At 52.4% G+C, this 18,063-nt stretch overlaps 1 protein-coding gene across 2 annotated transcripts in view; it reads left to right on the top strand.

Annotated features, from left to right (window-relative positions):
• The first annotated feature begins 11,651 nt into the window (after positions 1-11,651).
• Positions 11,652-18,063, top strand: part of ARHGEF10 (Rho guanine nucleotide exchange factor 10) — a 142,263-nt gene continuing 135,851 nt past the window's right edge. For both annotated transcript variants that reach the window (XM_002818763.4, XM_024251597.3), the window contains exon 1: positions 11,652-11,788. The gene's annotated coding sequence lies outside the window, so the exon portion shown is untranslated. The remainder of the gene's footprint in view (positions 11,789-18,063) is intronic.

The following is an 18,063-nucleotide window of genomic DNA, read 5'->3' on the forward strand; positions in this document are numbered from 1 at the left end:
AAATATTTCTTAAAATGTCATGCCATCTGCTGATGTGGTCCCATGGGAAAGACGGAAACCGAGAGTTATATGATTCAGGCTTCCCTCAATCTCTGCAGACCGCAGAAAAAACTGGGGAGATGAACAACAGGCCGCCCCACCCGCTGCCGCAGGAACTCACGTTTCTGCGAGAGCCCTGCCCTTAGTCCACGTCGTGGGAGGGAAGCCTTGCAGGTTCCTGAGATTCCAGATGGCTCCAGTTGTGCGTTCTGTAGAGTTGGGCCGGCAGCCTAGCAGAGAATGCGACTGGAGGGAGAAAACGGGGGAAAATGGAGGGGAAAGCAGAGGAGTCATCCCAGCACGGACCCCGAAACCCAGGCAGGGTGGCAGATGGCAGGGGTGGAGAAGGGGCAGAGAAGGGGTGGGAAAACTTGCCCAGGAGGCTACTGTCCTGGCTGAGGGGATGCCCTGCAGCAGCGAATGGCTGGGACAAGTCCAGGGGGGACAGAGAGCAGCCTAAGGGCCACCCCAGGTTCACGCCGGCCCAGGGGGAAGCCTCTGCAGAGGGAAGAGTCATGAGTCCAGAGAACATGGAGGGCACACAGTGGGGTGAGAAGCAGACACAGCCATGGTGTCCTCGCTCAGGCTCTGCAGACTCAGACCCAGAGTCCAGAATTCACACAGACCTGTGTCTAGGGAACAGTCCCCGAGAAGCTACCGGTAGGGGGAAGAGGGGGTGAGGAAGGGGAGGAGGCCACACGGCTGCATCTTTAGGGAGCCCCGGCCCAGCCGGACCCTCAGAGGGTTCCACAGCATGAACTTCACCTGCCTGAGACCCCTCACATCAGCCCTCAGGTTCTCCACACCTGAGCCCCTCAGCCATGGATACGGGAGACCCAGCTCTAGCAATGGGCAAAGTGTCCCCACAGCCCAAGGACAGACCCCAGACCGAAGGTGAGGAGGGCGGCTTTCAGGAAAAAAGAAAAAACTGCACGACGGGCAACAACACGGGAGAAGATCCCGGGATGGAGGGGAGACCCCCACTGAAGGATGGACAGGGACCTGTGAGGGGTCCTGGGATGGAGGGGAGCCCCCACTAGGGGATGGAGGGGGAACCCCACTGGAGGATGGACAGGGAGCTGTGAGGGGTCCTGGGATGGAGGGGAGACCACACTGGAGCATGGGCACAGGGGACTCTGAGGGGATCCTAGGGTAGGGGGAGCATGACTGGCCATCTTTGAAAGGAGTTTCAAACATTTTCAGCGGCGTTTGTTGGGCTTGTGAATTTTGTGCTTGTTTTGAACTAGCAATGGAATCGCAGGTAAACTCTGCCCATCACAGGACTGCTGTGGCCTTGAGCAGGAAGAGGACTGTGTTCCCGGTGAACAGAGCTGAGGAGCTATTACACAGCACGTTGGTTTCCCTTCAGATAAGGATGCCCATTCAGCCTCCACGTTTCTGCATACAGTTGGACCCAGCACCGTATTTTCCATCCCTCTCTATTTTTCATCTTCTTACTCTCCTCCCATATCTAGTAACATTATGCCATATGAATTTCCCACGTCCCTCCTCGTGTGGTCCGCATCCTACATCTTTCCTTGCCCTTGTTCCCATGTAAACCTACCTGTCCTCTGTGCTCTTCCTAAATGGTCCTCAAATGACTAGTGTGGATCTGGCCAACTGCTGGTGTTCAGCTGTGTGAGTTATAAATGAGGGACTTCAGGAAACACCCTTACGTTGTAACTGAGGCTTTCAGTGCTTTAACCAGGAGTAACAGGGAACTTCAGGCCAGTGGGTCGGAAGGACGGAAGACTCACCTACACAGGCGTGTTTTGGGTGTGGGGTACTGTCCCCTGTGGGCCTCAAATCATGGCCCGTCCTGGCCGCCTGTCCTGCTATGCACTGACCCCTTTCCCACGCTCTCCTATATGCTGAGGGCTAGAGCATGTTCTGAACGCCAGGCCCCCAGTGCAGGAGGGAGCCCTGGATGTCACCACCAGAGCCCCTCCCCCGCCCCACCCGGGCCCCACTCCTCCCGCCCCAGCCCCACCCCACTCCCCCACCCCCGCCCCACTCCCCAACCCCTGCTCCTTCCCCCACCCCCCGCCCCACTCCCTCCTGCCCCTGGTTTCTGCATTGACACTCCTTCCAGCCCTGCCACTGACCTCTGAGCTGTGCTGGCAGAGGCTGGCTCTAGATGACTGAGGGGAAGGACAGGGGGCAGGATGGAGGGAGGTGCTGGTGGGGCCTGCCCCAGATGAGAGTGGTGGCCCTCTCTGGGCCTTAGGTGAGCGCCCGCAAAGGGGAAGCATTTAAAGGGAAGCACCTCCTCCATCCTCCCTCACCACCTCCTGAGCTGGGTCATTCACTTCCTCCATCCTCCCCTAGCACCTCCTGAGCTGGGTCATTGGGAGAGTGGCATTCCCTTCTTCCAGTTCTCTCCTCTTCACCTCTCCCTCCCATTTGAGCAAAGCAAGAAAACAGGCTTAGTTGTTGCAAGAGCTCTGGAAACAAAAACATCACTGTTTTCCTCCTGGAACAATGCTTCCTTCTCCCCCACCGCATTCATGCTGACTCCTTTGAAACAGAGGAACAGTGTTAAGCCTCTGGATCTTTTCTGGGTGCCTCCAGCCTCCTCTCTGCTTCTTCTCTTTTTTACCTTTCCTCTCCTCTGCCCCTCTTTGCCTTTGGCCTGCCCTCCATCAAAGGGGGCACGGATGGAGCCTCCTTTGTCATGATGGAATCAGACATGTTTCAGGCAAGCCACCTACAGGGCCCATCGTGGGAAGGCCGGCTGTCCGTGCTTGCCGCTCTTCGGACACAGGCATCGTATAATTTCCCTCTTTTCATTGCTTCCTTAATGACCACCTTCTACTTACCAAGGTGCATTTCTATTTTTTTTTTTGTTTTGTTTTTGAGAGAGTCTCACTTTGTCGCCCAGGCTGGAGAGCAGTGGTGCCATCATAGCTCTCTATGGCCTCACACTCTTGGGCCCAAGTGATCCCCCAGCCCCAGCCTCCCAAGTAGCTGGGACCACAGGTGCACGCCACCAGGCTCAGCTATTTTATTTATGTATTAATTTTTTTTGTAGAGACAGAGTCTTGCCATGATGGCCAGGCTGGTTCAAGGTGCATTTCTAATTCAGCAGACCAGACCAGTCTGAGTTAACCCCTAGAGACACACTCTAATGATGGTTTATGTAGCTAGGGACAAGCGTCTGTTTGAGCCAGAAAATCTGCTCTAGGCTCTCCAGCTAGGAAGGCAAGATCCCAAGGCCACTGAGTGCCCTGTGAGATGTAGGTGCTGGTGTCTATGGTGGGAGCCCTCGCTGTGTGGACTGGACTATCTCTTAGCTTGGGATGAGAGGAGGACCGTGCTCACGTAGGGAAGCCGAGTGTGCCGAGTGTGTGTGTTCTGTCTGCCCCTCCACTTTCCCTTCTTCTGCAATCGGTTTTCCTGGTGACATCTACCCACTGTTTTCTCCCACCGAAATGTCCGCAGTGTGTTCCTCAGCCTGTTTGTGTTGCTAGAAAGGAACACCTGAGGCTGGGTAATTTATGAAGAAAAGAGGTTTATTTGGCCCCTTTTTGTATGAGAAGCATGGCGCCAGCACCTGCACCTGGGGAGGGGCTCAGGCTGCTTCCACTCACTGTGGAAGGGGAAGAGGAGCCGGCAGGTGGAGAGATCAGAGAGAGAAAGTGGCACGGGGTGGCCGGGCGCGGTGGCTCATGCCTGTAATTCCAGCACTTTGGGAGGCTTAGACAGGTGGATCACCCGAGGTCAGGAGTTCGAGACGAGCCTGGGCAACGTGGCAAGACCTCATCACTACTAAACATACAAAAATTAGCCAGGTGTGGTGGTAAATGCCTGTAATCTCAGCTACTTGGGAGGTTGAGGCAGGAGAATTGCTTGAACACAGAGGTGGAGGTTGCAGTGAGCTCAGATCGTGCCACTGCACTACAGCCTGGGCGACAGAGCAAGACACCAAGACTCCGTCGAAAGAAAAAAAAAGAAAGGAAGGAAGAAAGGAGACAGTGAGAGAGAGAGAGTGAGAGAAAGAGAAAGAAAGAAAAGAAAAGAAAGGAAAGAAAGAAAGAAAGAGAAAGAAAGAAAGGAAAGAAAGGAAGCATGGGGGAGGTGCCAGGCTCTTATTAGCATCCAGCTTTCACAGAACTAATAGAGCAAGAAGTCACTCACAGCTCCCTCCATTAATCTATTCACAAGGGACCCACCCCCATAACGCAGACACTTCCGACTAGGAGGCACCTCCAACCCGGGATACAATTTCAACATGAGATTTGGAGCCGACACACATGCAGGCCATGGCGGTGTTCTAACGAGATGGGGTGCAGCTTTCTAACGAGATGGGGTGCAGCTTTCTAACGAGATGGGGTGCAGCATTCTAATGAGATGGGGTGCAGCGTCTGTTTCGGAAGGCCGACGGCTATGGGGTCCAAGAGGGCGGATGGAGAAAGTTCCCCAGCAGGAACTCCCCACTAGGGAAGCTTTAGAATTCGCCGGAGAGAGCGGGAGATGCTCCGGTGGTCAGTGTGGGGCATTTGACAGGTGGAGGCCAGGGATGCACCGTCCTGCAGCCCATGCACTCGCCGCAGAGTCCAGGGCGGCCTGCATAGCTTACATAGGGCCCACAGGACACCACCTACGGGGAAAGCTATCTGTAACCATCTGAGCCTGGATGCTAACTGTTTACTTACAGACACACCAACCACACGTCCCAGGAATACAACCACCGCGGAAGTCAAGAGGAGACTGTGCTGTGGTCCGTTTGAAACAGCCCAGGGCGGTTCATCAAGGCTTCAGAAAAAATTACAGCCCCACAGGCAGGGCTGCTCTGGCCTTCGTCTAACAGCTTGATTGAGGCGTCATTGGCACACGGTGACTACACGTAATTAACGTGTGTGGTTCAGTGAGTTTTGAGGAACACATAGCATGTGAATCCGTCCCGACAGTCAGGAAAGCGAGCACAGCCTCTCCCAAGCCTGCCTGGCTCCTCGGGAACCTGCCTCCCGCACGGCAGCCACCGCCCTTCAGAGGCCGACCCGACCCATCCCTGGGTGGTGTCTATGTCACTGTCCTTGTTTGTTTTTGTTTTATTTTAGAACTCTTATAAAGACACAAACTCATGAGTAGAAACAAACTCACACCAGGAAATGGACTGTGTGTGGTTTGCAAAGCGGTGAGCATGGTCTGTGTCCGGAACCGTCTGAGCTCAGGCAGCGTCCTGGCCTGTTTCCTGGGGAAGTGGCCACAGTAGTCCTATCTGCAGAGCATCCTGTTTTCCTGAAGGGCGTCCGCGATGGCCTCCAGGCCATACTGTTCCCTGTAAGTCCCCAGCCCCCTATGGGGACAGGCGCTGGGAGTGGTGTGGCCTGCTGGGGGCTCTCGGATGTGTTGCCCCAGGAGCCCAGCTAGGAGAGGCGGCTGGGTGATGCCTCGGGGTGACTGGAGACGAAGGGCAGGAGGTGAAGGCAGGGCGAGGAACAGTGAGGTCGGCAGCTTCTTCCCAGCGCTCCTCGGCACTTGAGCCTGTTCAGCCACATCTGGGGTTGGGTAAGCCCAGACAAAGCTCATGGCTCGAGGCTGGGAGGCTGGGAGGCTGAGAGGCCTGGAGGGGGCCTCTGATTTCCATGTACCCCCTGCACCCCATGTTCGTGTGGCCTCCGCACTTGCCCAGGGCCTCTGCCCTGTGACAGCCCCACCCCACCCCCACGCTGCCCAGGGTCTCCCTGGAGCACCGTCTGTCCCCTGCCAGGCTGTACCTGGGTCCGTGACTGAAGGCACTCCTGGGTCCCATGACTGAGCTGCACTGGGTGGAGACTCACTTGCTGGCTCCTCTCCCATCGCAGCACCTGAACAGCCCCGTGACTGAGGCCTGAGGTCTGCCCCACGTGCGCTGTGGGCCAGGCGGAGCGCCAGGTACACCCAGGCTGCCTTCATCTTCACGGCCGCTCCAGAGCCAGGGACTGGTGACTAACCCTGTATCCACCAGATAGCAGGCTAAGTACGGTTAGGGACTTGTCTGAGGTCTCACATCCAGGGATGTTCGCCGTCCCCGGGATCGGGGTCTCGCTCCCCGCCTGCGGAGTGGAGTAGTTCTGAGACGCGTGCACACCATCTCCCTTTCAATGGCGCCATCCTACAAGTGGCCTCAGCCAAGGTTCAGCCAGTAGGAGGCAGACCTGGAGAGATTTGGAGCCTGGATCCGGCACCGCAATGGGGGCCTGGGAGCCACGTCCGGGCAGGCAGGCCGTGGGAAGGGCAGGCTGGACCTGGGGTAGAGCTGAAGCTACCGCCCACAGTGGAATTTCTTCTCTGGAAAGCCTTTCCAGTGCTGAATCGGGCCCACCCGGATTGTCTAAGATAATCTCCCTCATTTAAAGTCCAGTGTGATGGGCCTTTTGCACACCAACAAAACACCTCCACAGCCACATCTGGACCCATGTTGAATGAATTACCCGGGACTGTCACCTGGTCAAGGTGACATATAAAACTGACACGCACAGTAGGTGCGAATGTCCTTCCAATTCTTTACAGGAAACAGAGGCACAGCAATGCAGATGGCAGAGCTGGTAAGGGAAGTGCCTGGGATGTGAACCCAGGAACTGTGCCCAGGAGTGGATACAAGCTTCCATCTTCGGACAGTGCCTCAGGCTCCCCCGAGATGTCCATGGGGTCAGGTGCCCTGACACCGGTCTCTGCACACGAAAGTGTTGAGTCTTCACGCTGCCTAAGTAGGTGGCTATTGCTCTTGTTTTCAGTGAGGAGACTGAGGCCCAGGACATTGAATGACGCCCATGTTCATCCATATAGTGGCAGAAGAGGCAGAAGCCCCCGGGCGTATTTGATGATAGAGCCTAGGCCTTTAGGCCCTGCTAGAGCTGACCTCATGCACCCCCTCCACGTGGGACATGAAGAGGTCTCTGGAGTAGAGGTGGGGCCTAGAACCAGGCAGGCTATCTTTGTCACTTTTTTCCTTTCTGAAAGTCCTAACTAGGGTATAGAGTATCCCTACCCTCTGCATGGGCCTTGCACTTAATTTAGCTTGCAATTAATCAAGGGATATTTTGTATTCCGTCAATAAAGGAAATCTTTATTTTTTTAAAGGAACCCAGCTTTTAAAACCCCTTTTTACTGATACATAACTTAATTTGTTCCTGCTACTGTAACAAAACACCAGAGACTGGGTCATTTATAGACAACAGGAATTTATTCCTCACAGTTCTGGAGGTGGGGAAGTCCAAGATCAACTTGCCGGCAGGTTCAGTGTCTGGGGAGAGCCTGGTGTCTGCTCACAAGACTGCACCTTGAGCACTGTACCCTCACTGGTAGGAGGGGTGAACAACCCCCTGGCACTTCTACAAGGGCACTAAGCCCATCCCTCATGACCCACTAACCTCCTCAAGGCCCCACCTCTTACTGCTATCACGTTGGTGATGAACTTTCAGTCATCAAGGGGGATGCATTGAGTCCACTGTGTATATCCCATGAAGTACCTTACTCTTGTGTTCAGCTTGATTCTATTTACAAAGCGAACACATCCATGTGTCTGCAAATCAAATCAAGATGTAGTCACCATTTTCATCACTCCCCAGAATTCCTTTGTCTTTTCTGAGAGAATCCCCCCAAAAGTAACCACTGTTCTGATTCCTATTATTATAGGTTGGTTTGGCACATTCTTGAATTTCATAAAAATTGAATCATACTATATGTGCCCTTTTGTCTTTTTTTTCATGTTTTGAAGATTCATCTGTTATTGAGCATATCAGTTTCTTCATTTTTATTACTGTATTATTAGTATTCTATTATTCTATGAAGATACCATACTTTATGAGTTCACCTGTTAATGGAATTTAGGTAGTTTTCAGTTGTGAAGTATTTGAACTGTTTTGAAGAAAGAGTTCTTGTAAAAATCATTTTTTTTTTTGAGACAGGGTCTTGCTGTGTCCACCCAGGCTAGAGTGCAGTGGTATGAACATGACTCATTACTGCCTTGACCTCCCAGCCTCAAGCGATCCTCCCACTTCAGCTTCCCAAGTAGCTGGGACTGGAGGTGGAGACTATCATGCTAGACTCCTGGGCTCACGCAATCCTCCACCTTGGCCTCCTAAAGTGCTGGAGTTACAGGTGGGAGTCACCATGTCTGGCTGTAAAAGTCTTTTAAGGGACTTATGTTTTCACTTGCCTTAGGCAAACCTAGAAGTGGGATTGCTGAGAGATGGCCAAACAATTAATCAGAGTGGTTGCGCCATTTGCACTCTCATCACCTTGTATAGTGGTTCCCGGGGCTCCACATTTTTACTCTTGCCACGTCGGTCTGCAGTTTCAGCCGTGCTTGGATGACGGTGGTGGCATCTCGTTGTGAGTTTACTTTGGATAACACTGAGCACCATTTCCTGTTCTTATTGGCTATCAGTACATCTTTTGTGAAGTATTTACGTCTTTTGTTTATTTTTAAATAGACTTGTTATTGTTATTTACAGGCTTGTTATTGTTATATTGTTTTGTCCCTTTTGAAATAGACTTGTCTTGTTATTGTTCATTTGCAGGAGTTCTCTATTTACCAGCACTATGGTTTGAACGCGTTTTTCCCAAAGTTTATGTGTTGGAAACTTGACCCCCAATGCAGCAGTGTTGGAAGGTGCCTACTAGGTGGTGTCTGGGTCATGGGGGTATGACCCTCATGAATGGATAAATGCCATGACTGAGGCGGTGGGTTCCTTATAAAAGAATGAGTTTGGGTGAAACCCCATCTCTACTAAAAATACAAAAATTAGCTGGGTGTGGTGGCACATGCCTATAATCCCAGCTACTCGGGAGGCTGAGGCAGGAGAATAGCTTGAACCAGGGAGTCGGAGGTTACAGTGAGCCGAGATCGCGCCACTGCACTCCAGCCTGGTGACAGAGTGAGACTCCATCTCAAAAAAAAAGAAAAAAAGGTAAGTTTGGCCCATTTTGCATCCTCCCTCCCCACCTCCGCCTCCCACCTTCCATCATGGGATGATGCAGCCAGAAGGTTCTTGCTAGATGTGGCTCCTTGATCTTGAACTTCCCAGCCTCCAGAGCTGTGAGAAATAAATTTCTGTTCATTGTAAATCATCCATTCCCAGGTATTTTGTTACAGCAGCACAACATGGATTAAGACAAGTCATTTGGGGGATACATGCATTGCCCCTGTGTTCTCCCAGTCTGTGGCTTGCCTTTTCATTTTCTTAATGATGTCATGAGACGAGTAGAAATATTAAGTTTTGATGAACCATTTAATCATTTTTAAATGGTTGGTCCATTTTGTGTCCTACCTGAAGATCCATAAGATCTTTTCTTATATTTTATCCTAGAAACTTTATAATTTTTACACTTAAGTCTATGATCCATCTGAAATTCCTAAATTGTATTTTAATCCTAATAGTTTATTTGTAGATAATTTTGTTTTTTTAACATATATAATCATGTTGACTGTAAATAATCAGTTTTTCCTCCCTCAATCCTTATACTTTTTGTTTTTATAACCTATAACTCTTGTTAGATGCTGCAGTACAATGCTGAATAGACTACGGAGAGTCGAAGATTTTCATACACCCTTATCAGTATCCCATAGAACAAGCAGATAAAAAAATCAGTAACAAATATGACCTAATTAACATCTGTAGAACATTACGTCAGTGAAAGCATGTTCTTAGCAAGTGCTCATAGAACATTTACAAAAATAGACAATGTTGGGCCATGAAGCAAGTGTTTGAAAATCTTAAACGATAAAAATAAAATAGATTATGTTTTAAGGCCACGGTGGAATTAAACTTTAGTTATAATAAAAAGGAAACGAGAAAGTCCCCGAATATTTGAAAGGTAAACCTAACTTTTCTAAATATCCCATGGGTCAAAGAGGGAATCACAATGGAAAATCCCAACTCTTCCATATCCGGGCTTACGAAAATAGGGATGTATCTGTGAGGAACGCCTGAATAAAGCAGACAGACAGGATCTATTGGAGCTCCAAATCAAAGGATTTTCTGCCCAACCTGCCTGGAAGGCATTGCCCTGTGGCCCCACTCAGCAGTGTCCCTGGCTGCCCTGAGTTTAGGGGCTCAATTCCATCCATTGAGAAAATGAGTTGTTTATTCCATACACAGGACTATTTCCTCTTATCTCTAGTCTACATTTTTAGAAAAATTACAAGTATCAGGATTTTCTCATCGTATTTAGGTAAACAAGAACTAATTCAGTTGACCTTTTTACTTCTGTTGACCGAGACCATTAATTGTCTGTGCAGATCTCTGAATAAGGTACCCAGAGGACCCTAGGAATAGAAACCTGAAATAAGTTTTCTAATCTTAAGGTCGCTGAGAGGAACACCCAACTCAGTCTGATTTCATAAAATTAGCAAGTGTGAATAATAAACATTGAAAAAATGTCAGCCTACCTACGATTATTTTTTCCAACCATTGTAGTCTTTCATGTTGGCTATGATTTTTACATAGTCCAAAATTTTCAGGGAAATAACTTATTCCAGAGCACACAAGCCTTAAGGGCAGTTAATGTTTAGATTAATTTCGTGATACTTAGCATCCCAAATAGCTGTTTGTATTTCTTCTATAAAACAAGTGAAAGGGACTAGAACTCTCTAAGAAGTCTGATAGTTCCAAAACGCTGACTTAAAATTACTTCTATGATTCGGAGATTTGGGTAGGAGAAGGCATAGAAATAAATCTAGCCTCTGCGAACACACGTGTTAAATGTGCTGACCAGGTAAAAGATAACATCCTTCAGTTATTTTGGTTAAAAATGTCTTTGTTTCTCGTTTTTTTCCTTTAATAGTAATTATAACGATAATCTGTTTCCTTTTTAAAAGTATAAGACAAATATATGCTCAAAGTAAACAATTCCAATAACTCAGAAGGGGCCATTCCCTGGAAAGGTCCCGGGAAAAACGAGCGCTTCCTGGCAAGAAGCAAGCTTCAAAAACTGCCTCGGAAACGTGGCTGAAGTCATCGCATTTCCAAACTCCCAAGCCTTGGCTGGTCCAGGGCAGCTGGCGCGGAAGACCCGGAACGCCCTGTGGGCAGGGCCAGCTGCGGACGGAGGGACGGGGTCTCAAGGGGCGGGGCGGGTGGGGTCCCGACGCCCCCTCCTCGAGTGGGCGCACCCCGGGTGTCCGCAGGGAGGGGCGATGTTCTGGGGGAGGGGGGAGCGTCTGCCGGACGCCCCCTCCCGCAAGTGAGCTCAGCCCGTGGGGGTCCGCAGAAAGTGGCGATGCTCTGGGAGAGGGTTAGGGTCTGCCCGGCGCCCCCTCCCCAAGAGGCGCAGCTCTGAGCCGGGAGCAGGCTCTGCGGGGAGGATCCAGATGTTGGGGGCGTGGAGGGCACTCGGTCTGCCCAGCGACCCCTCCCCAAGTGAGGGCAGCCCGGGGTCTGCGGGGCAGGCGATGATCCGGGGGCGGGAGCCTCTGCCGCGCGCCCCCTCCCACGCGTGCGCAGCCCAGGCCGGGCGTTGGGCAGCGGGAGGGGGCGCGGGCGGCCACGTGGCCTCGAAGGAATGCGCGGGCGCGAGGGCAGGGCGCTGCCGAGAAACCGGCAGGCGCTGCGGCCAATGGGCGCCCGGAACGGTCTGGGTCCGCCAATGACAGCGTGGTGGGTGGAGCCGGTCGGCCGGGAGGGAGGGGCTGGGCGCATCCCTGTAGCCGGCGGGCGCGCTATCCCGGACGGACGGGGTCGCGGGGGACGCGGGGGACGCGGGGGACGCGGGGGACGGCGGGGAACAGCAGGGGACTGCGGGTCGCGTCCTGGCCGCCGAGGTGAGTGCGGGCCCCGCGGACCGTGGGTCCCTCGTGGGCTTCTGGTTTCCTTTGAGAGTTGCACTTCTGCCCGGCTCCCCCGAAACCGCTGGGTCCCACCCGGAGGTGGCGGCGCCCCCGACCCTCTGCGCAGATGTTTCAGGGAAGGGGCTGAGACCCCCCCCGAGCAGCTCCCCCTTCCGCGGCGCCCCGGGCCCCTCAGGATAACGGCGCGGGCCTGGGCGGGGGGAGCAGGGACTGGCAGCAGGGACCCCCGGCCCCAGGGGCAGGAGCGAACCCCGATCGGCTGAAGGAGCCGGAGGGGTGAGCGGGCTGCGCCTGGGGGTCGTGCAGTAACTTAGATTTTCCGGTAAAGGAGAAGAATGCCGTCCGCCTCAGGATGGAGAGAAGGACCGGTGTAAGGAAAGCCGGCGTCTTTCCCCCGCACCGTACCTGTCCCCGTACCCCACCAGTTCCCCGCACCCCGTGTACCCCGCCTGTCCCTCAGCACCCCCTGTTCACTCTGTACTCCACCAGTTCCCCGCACCCCACCTGTCCCCCTGCACCCCACCTTTTTATCGTGCACCCCACCTGTTCCCCCTGCACCCCACCTGTTCCCCCTGCACGTCACCTGTCTCCTGTACGCCACCTGTCTCCCCACACCCCACTTGTCCCCCTGCACCCCACCTGTCCCCTCGCACCCCACCTGTTCCCCCTGCACCCCACCTGTCCCCCACACCCCACCTGTTCCCCCACACCCCACCTGTTTACCCTGCATCCCAGCTGTCCCCCGCACCGCAGCTGTCCCCCCCACACCCCACCTGTTTCCCCACACCCCACCTGTCCCCCTGCACCCTACCTGTTTATCCTGCACCCCACCTGTTTCCCCTGCACCCCACCACCTGTCTCCTGTACCCCACCTGTCCCCCCACACCCCACCTGTCCCCCTGCACCCCACCTGTCCTCCCCGCACCCCACCTGTTTACCCCGCACCCCAGCTGTTCTCCCCACACCCCACCTGTCCCTCCACACCCCACCTGTTCACCCGCACTCCACCTGTCCCCTTGCACCTCACCTGTCCCCCCCGCACCCCACCTGTTCGCCTCGCACCCACCTGTTCACCTGCACCCCACCTGTCCCCCCGCACCCCACCTGTCCCCCCTCACCCCACCTGTCTCCCCGCACCCCACCTGTCCCCCTGCACCCCACCTGTCTCCCACATCCCACCTGTCCCCCCTGCATCTCACCTGTCCCCCCGCACCCCACCTGTCCCCTCGCACCCCACCTGTCTCCCTGAACCCCACCTGTCCCCTGCACCTCACCTGTCCCCCTGCACCCCACCTGTCCCCCTGAACCCCACCTGTCCCCTGCACCTCACCTGTCCCACCACACCCCACCTGTTTACCCTGCACCCCAGCTGTCCCTCGCACCCCAGCTGTCCCCCCCATACTCTGCCTGTTCCCCTGCACCCCACAGCCCGCTGGTGCCCAAGAAGCCAAAGTAGATTCTGAGGAAACTGCCCTAGGTCCACAGGCGCCCTGTCCACCTGTCCCGGCCCCACTCCCCCTCCATGGGCCCCTGGGCACTGAAGGTGAAGTCTGAGTACCCCTCCGGACTGTGGCCAGGAGGTCATGTTCCCAGGCAGCGGTAGACGAACTTGCTGCCGTCTGATATTGATTCCAGTCACTAACTTTTGCTGCAAGTAAAAATTCTCATTGACTCAAGATGCAACGGGTTTTAATTCTTTTCTCTGGTTAACCATAACCTGAGTACGGACTGGTCAGTATTCTAGATTCTGTGCAGGAGTGACTTAATTTCCATATAGGTGGAATGCTGCAAGGAGGAACAATTTCACTGCTGCTGATTAATAATATGTTTTGAACACTTGCTTTATAGAAAATAATTTTTATTCGAAAAGAGAGATGATTACTGAGGTTTACACTTTGTATATTTTTAAAAACACACTTTGTCCCTCTCTGTCTCTCAGCATTTATTTGCTGGCTTTAGCAGCCAACATCGGCAGTTACGGATGCGTAACTTTTTATAGTCAGATAAGACTTCCAGGATTTCTCAGCAGTAAGAAAAGTCATTTGTATAAGGTGCTATTTGTAATTCATTAGTTGTAGACAGTTGAGAGTGAAGTAAAGTTAAAAGTTATTCAAAATAGCTTTTTGTGTTTTTAAAAGTTGATGCTTGACTTCCAAATGTAACCACATTTGTCTTCTGGGTGCTTTGGTGTGCTGCCTTTCCTCTGCAGTTTGTGTGTGCATACGTGTGCGTGTGTGTTTGTGTATGTGTTTGTGTTTGTGTGCATGTGTGTGCGTGTGTGTGTGCATGTGTTTGTGTGCATGTGTGTGCTTTGTGTGTGTGTGTGTGCGCGTGTGTGTGAGTTGTAGATAGAGGCATTGGGTGGTGTGGAGGGTGTGGAGTTAGAGACCTGGGTTGAGGTGGGGAAGCTTTTCCCTGACCCTGTGAGTCCAGGCTTCTCACGGGACTTGAGAGTGCTCACTAACGAAGTTGCTAGAAGGCACTGTATGGGCAAGTGCTTCTTAAACAAAGATGTTTGGCATAAATTAGAGCAAACTGGAAATGCGCTAATGACGGTTGTATTCTGTAAGCGATGTGAAAACGCCATAGTGAGCCGTAAGAAAGCACTGTTGTAGGCCCGTCATTCTTTACTGCACAGTGTGTGGCAGGAAGCATGCAAAGAACAGCTCGGATCTGGAGATGCTCAGAGAATCTGTGTTTCATGCGTGCGTTGTTTATAGTTTGCCTGGGTAGAAAGGTAAGTGGCGTGAAATAAGACAGAAGGGAAGCATAGCTGTTAGTCATTCATGAGGGAGAATTTCAGCTCTCTCCCTTAACCAGGCTTTCTGGGAGTGTAATTTTGGAAGGTTCTGGGAGCTGTGCAGTGGAAAGGGGTGGGCCAGGCCCAGGGGCCGCCAAGGGTCTGAGAGGCAGGGAGAGCAGAGGCAGGTGACCAGGAGGGGATTGCAGACAGGGCCACAGCCCCAGGTCCATCTAGGGAGGGGCAGGGTTACCTGTAAGGACAGATGTGGCAAAGGGGCCCAGGGAGAATGCCCTGCCACTGGTCGCCACCCTGATACACACACACTTCCGCCACATCTGCCACCCTACTCTGCTTCAACCTGTTCATAGTTGTCAGGTTTGGACATTTGGTTTTGGTTCTGTTTGTTTGTTTTCTGTGAGTAGTTTTCAAAATTTTGATTGAAAAAATGATCTTTTTTTTTGAAACGGAGTCTCACTCTGTTGCCCCGGCTGGGGTGCAGTGGAGGGATCTCGGCTTGCTGCAGTCTTTGCTTCCCGGGTTCAAGCAATTCTCCTGCCTTTGCCTCCCAGGTAGCTGGGATTATAGGCACCCACCACTGTGCCCAGCTAATTTTTGTATTTTTAGTAGAGATGGAGTTTTGCCATGTTGGCCAGGCTGGTCTTGAACTCCCGACCTCAAGTGATCCACCTGCCTCAGCCTCCCAAACCGCTGGGATTACAGGCGTGAGCCACTGCATGCCCCGTCAAAATGATCATTTTTAATCGTGGATTATTCCTTTCCTTCCATCATTGCCATTTCCTGCTTTTTGTTATACCATTAGAGTAAAGCAGGCCTGCCAGTAGAAAGTGCTATCTGGGGGTTGTCGATATTTTATATTTTTGTTAAATGATGTGAAAAAGGTGTAAAATATTTTTAAAAATGTTTGAGTTAAAAGTTTTTCTCTTCCATGGGTCACCTTCTGATAGGGGAAATAACTTTGTAAAGTAAAATATGGTGTCCAGAGCTGTGACTGGTGCGGGGGCCCTTGTGAGGGAGCGATGGGGAAGCCTGTAGGTTGTTGCAGGCGCACGTAGAGATGCATGGCTGTCTGCCTAGAACAGGCCTAGCTACATCAGCATTGGCAGATTGGCAGAGGTGCTAGTTACCAGTTTGGCCATTCTAGGTTCCAATATCTTAATGACCGTCAGTCCCTGGGGACTCACAGTGGGGATTTAATGAAGAAAACAGAAGGAATGGTTGTGATACCTCAACACTCTGCCTCCACTGATAGCTACAGACAGCCGAGGCCCTTTTCGGCACCGGGTGAGTCAGGGTGAGTCAGGCTCCTGCAAGTCGTAGGTGTTGCTTCCGTGCTGAGATCACGTTCTTTGTTTTGTTTTGTGCCCGTGGCTTGTTGTCCAGCTGTGGGGGACAGACCCTTACACTTGGATGTGGTCATTATTATATTGTGGAAAAGCAGTGTGGACATTTACTTTGGAATATAAATACCAAAAGGAAAACTTAAAAGTGCTCAAAGTGAATTTTGAACTTTTGTCCTCTCTTACTGGTGTGGGTGATTAAGAGCCGACTACACAGGAAAGGCCAAGGAATTACATTCTGATAAACCGTGGCCTGCACACTTACTGTTTAAAGAATTACATTTTGATAAACTGTGGCCTGCACGCTTACTGTTTTATTCTATCGTGTGCTTATTTTTTTTTTTTCTGCAAGGAAAATAAAGCAGTGATTTCAGTGCAGTTTCTGATTTTCTGTAAGGAACATGAGAAAAGTGAGTCCAAAGAGCATTACATAAGCTAACGTGGTATTCAGTGCATATCTGAGGGGACACAGACTGGAAGGCCTTGAGCTTTGGAGAGGAAGCAGGCGGCAGGGCCTCCAGCACAGCTTGTGGGGGTGGGGGGCAGCCTGCCCGGCCAGGCTGAGCGCTCCCTGCCTCCACAGTAGCGCTCATGTCGGGCCTGAGCTGGGTCGTCCCGATAGGATACCTGCGTGGGCCGTGTAGACACAACCCAGGGAGCTCCAGAGTTAATGACACTCCTGGTTCAGAAGGAAAGAATGTGGTGGGTCTTCCTCATTGTGCGTGCAGGTCTGAGCCTGGCTGGGTCAGAGGCATTGAACCAGTGAGATGTTGTAAGGCCGGGCCTGTGGGCGGTTGCCCTGTGTGGGCCGGACCAGCTTGAGGTCCGCTGAGGGCTGAAGCCAGCCCCTGACCCTGGCCAGCCCGCTTGCTGCAGGAGTGATAAGAAAGTCGACTCATGCTTTGTTCTCAAGCACTTGACTCAGCAGGCCTGTGGGAAGCAGCCCACACGAGAGGCCCTGATCCGCGTCCAGCTGCCGTCTGTGCCTCCACGGAAGCCGCGGCTTGGTGGCTTCAGGTCGTTTGTGTGGGCTCTGTGCATTCAGCCAGCAGAGGCACTTCTCGCAGAGCAGGGTTGAAGAGAATTCCTTTCTCTGGAAGCTCTTGTCCTGTGTTATGTAGAATAGGTCACTTTTCAGCTGCAGCTAAAGTCTAAACTAGTGTCATAGGTGCCAAGGGCTGCACAGCGGCGCAGCGCTCCATTCACGGTCCCGAATCCGGGGTCTGCGGAGGAAGAACGCGCAGCGAGGCCCGTGGAGGCTGCTGGCACGGCGGCAGGCACCCTGCTCCTGGAATGGCGTTTAGACATGCACGCTTCTCCATGATTTCATAGGAAGGAATGAAAGGTGCAGCATTTTGCCAGCTGATGAAAATATCTGGGGAGCGAGTCATAGGTAGTGGTAGCAGGAAGGAGAGGGTTATGTTCTGCAGTGTGCAGGCTCTGAAGTGGTCTCTGCCAACCGTGAGAGGGCTGGAGTTAGGAGGCAGCTCCCGCTTGCTCTAAAGAGCCGCTTCCCTGCTCCGTTCTGTCTGCAGCAGCAGGCGGCCCCAGAGGGCAAGGACTCCTGGTGACAAGAGGAGTATCAGACAAAGGCAAGGGAGGGAGGCTGTGTGTGTGCACCTGTAATCCTGGGAGATTTCCAGTGCAATCCGCAGGCATGCGTGGCAGGCGGCTCATTTCCCGTGGGGCCCAGGCGGCTGTCCTTCGTGGGTGCTTGACTCCTGGGTGTGGCTTCTGTCCAGCATCCAGGCTGCCAGGAGCCTCCGAGGGCCGTGCAAACACCTGCAAGCACCTTCTTGGTCCCTCGAGGCCTTTCTCTGTTAGCTTAGATTTAGTGCCCTTTTGTGCTTATGTGTTTTTTAAATCAAGTTTTTATACTTGATTTAACTTCTATAAAAAGAAACAACCTTTACACATGAAGAAAATCTACCTGCGGCCATATGACAAGCACCGACAAATCTGGAAATGACCTATTAAGAGACAGGTGTTTCATGAATACTGCCACGTGCTAAGTACTAAGTGCTCTCACACCCCAAGACAGGGCGTGAACTGCAGAGGCCATGTGCTTGCCCTGGGGGGCTGGCATCCTTGTGTTTAGGAAAGATGATTTAAAAAGTAAAGTAATAGATGAAAAGCTGTGGAAAGAT

This window comes from Pongo abelii, chromosome 7 (assembly GCF_028885655.2).
Source record: "Pongo abelii isolate AG06213 chromosome 7, NHGRI_mPonAbe1-v2.0_pri, whole genome shotgun sequence".
Classification (NCBI taxonomy): domain Eukaryota; kingdom Metazoa; phylum Chordata; class Mammalia; order Primates; family Hominidae; genus Pongo; species Pongo abelii.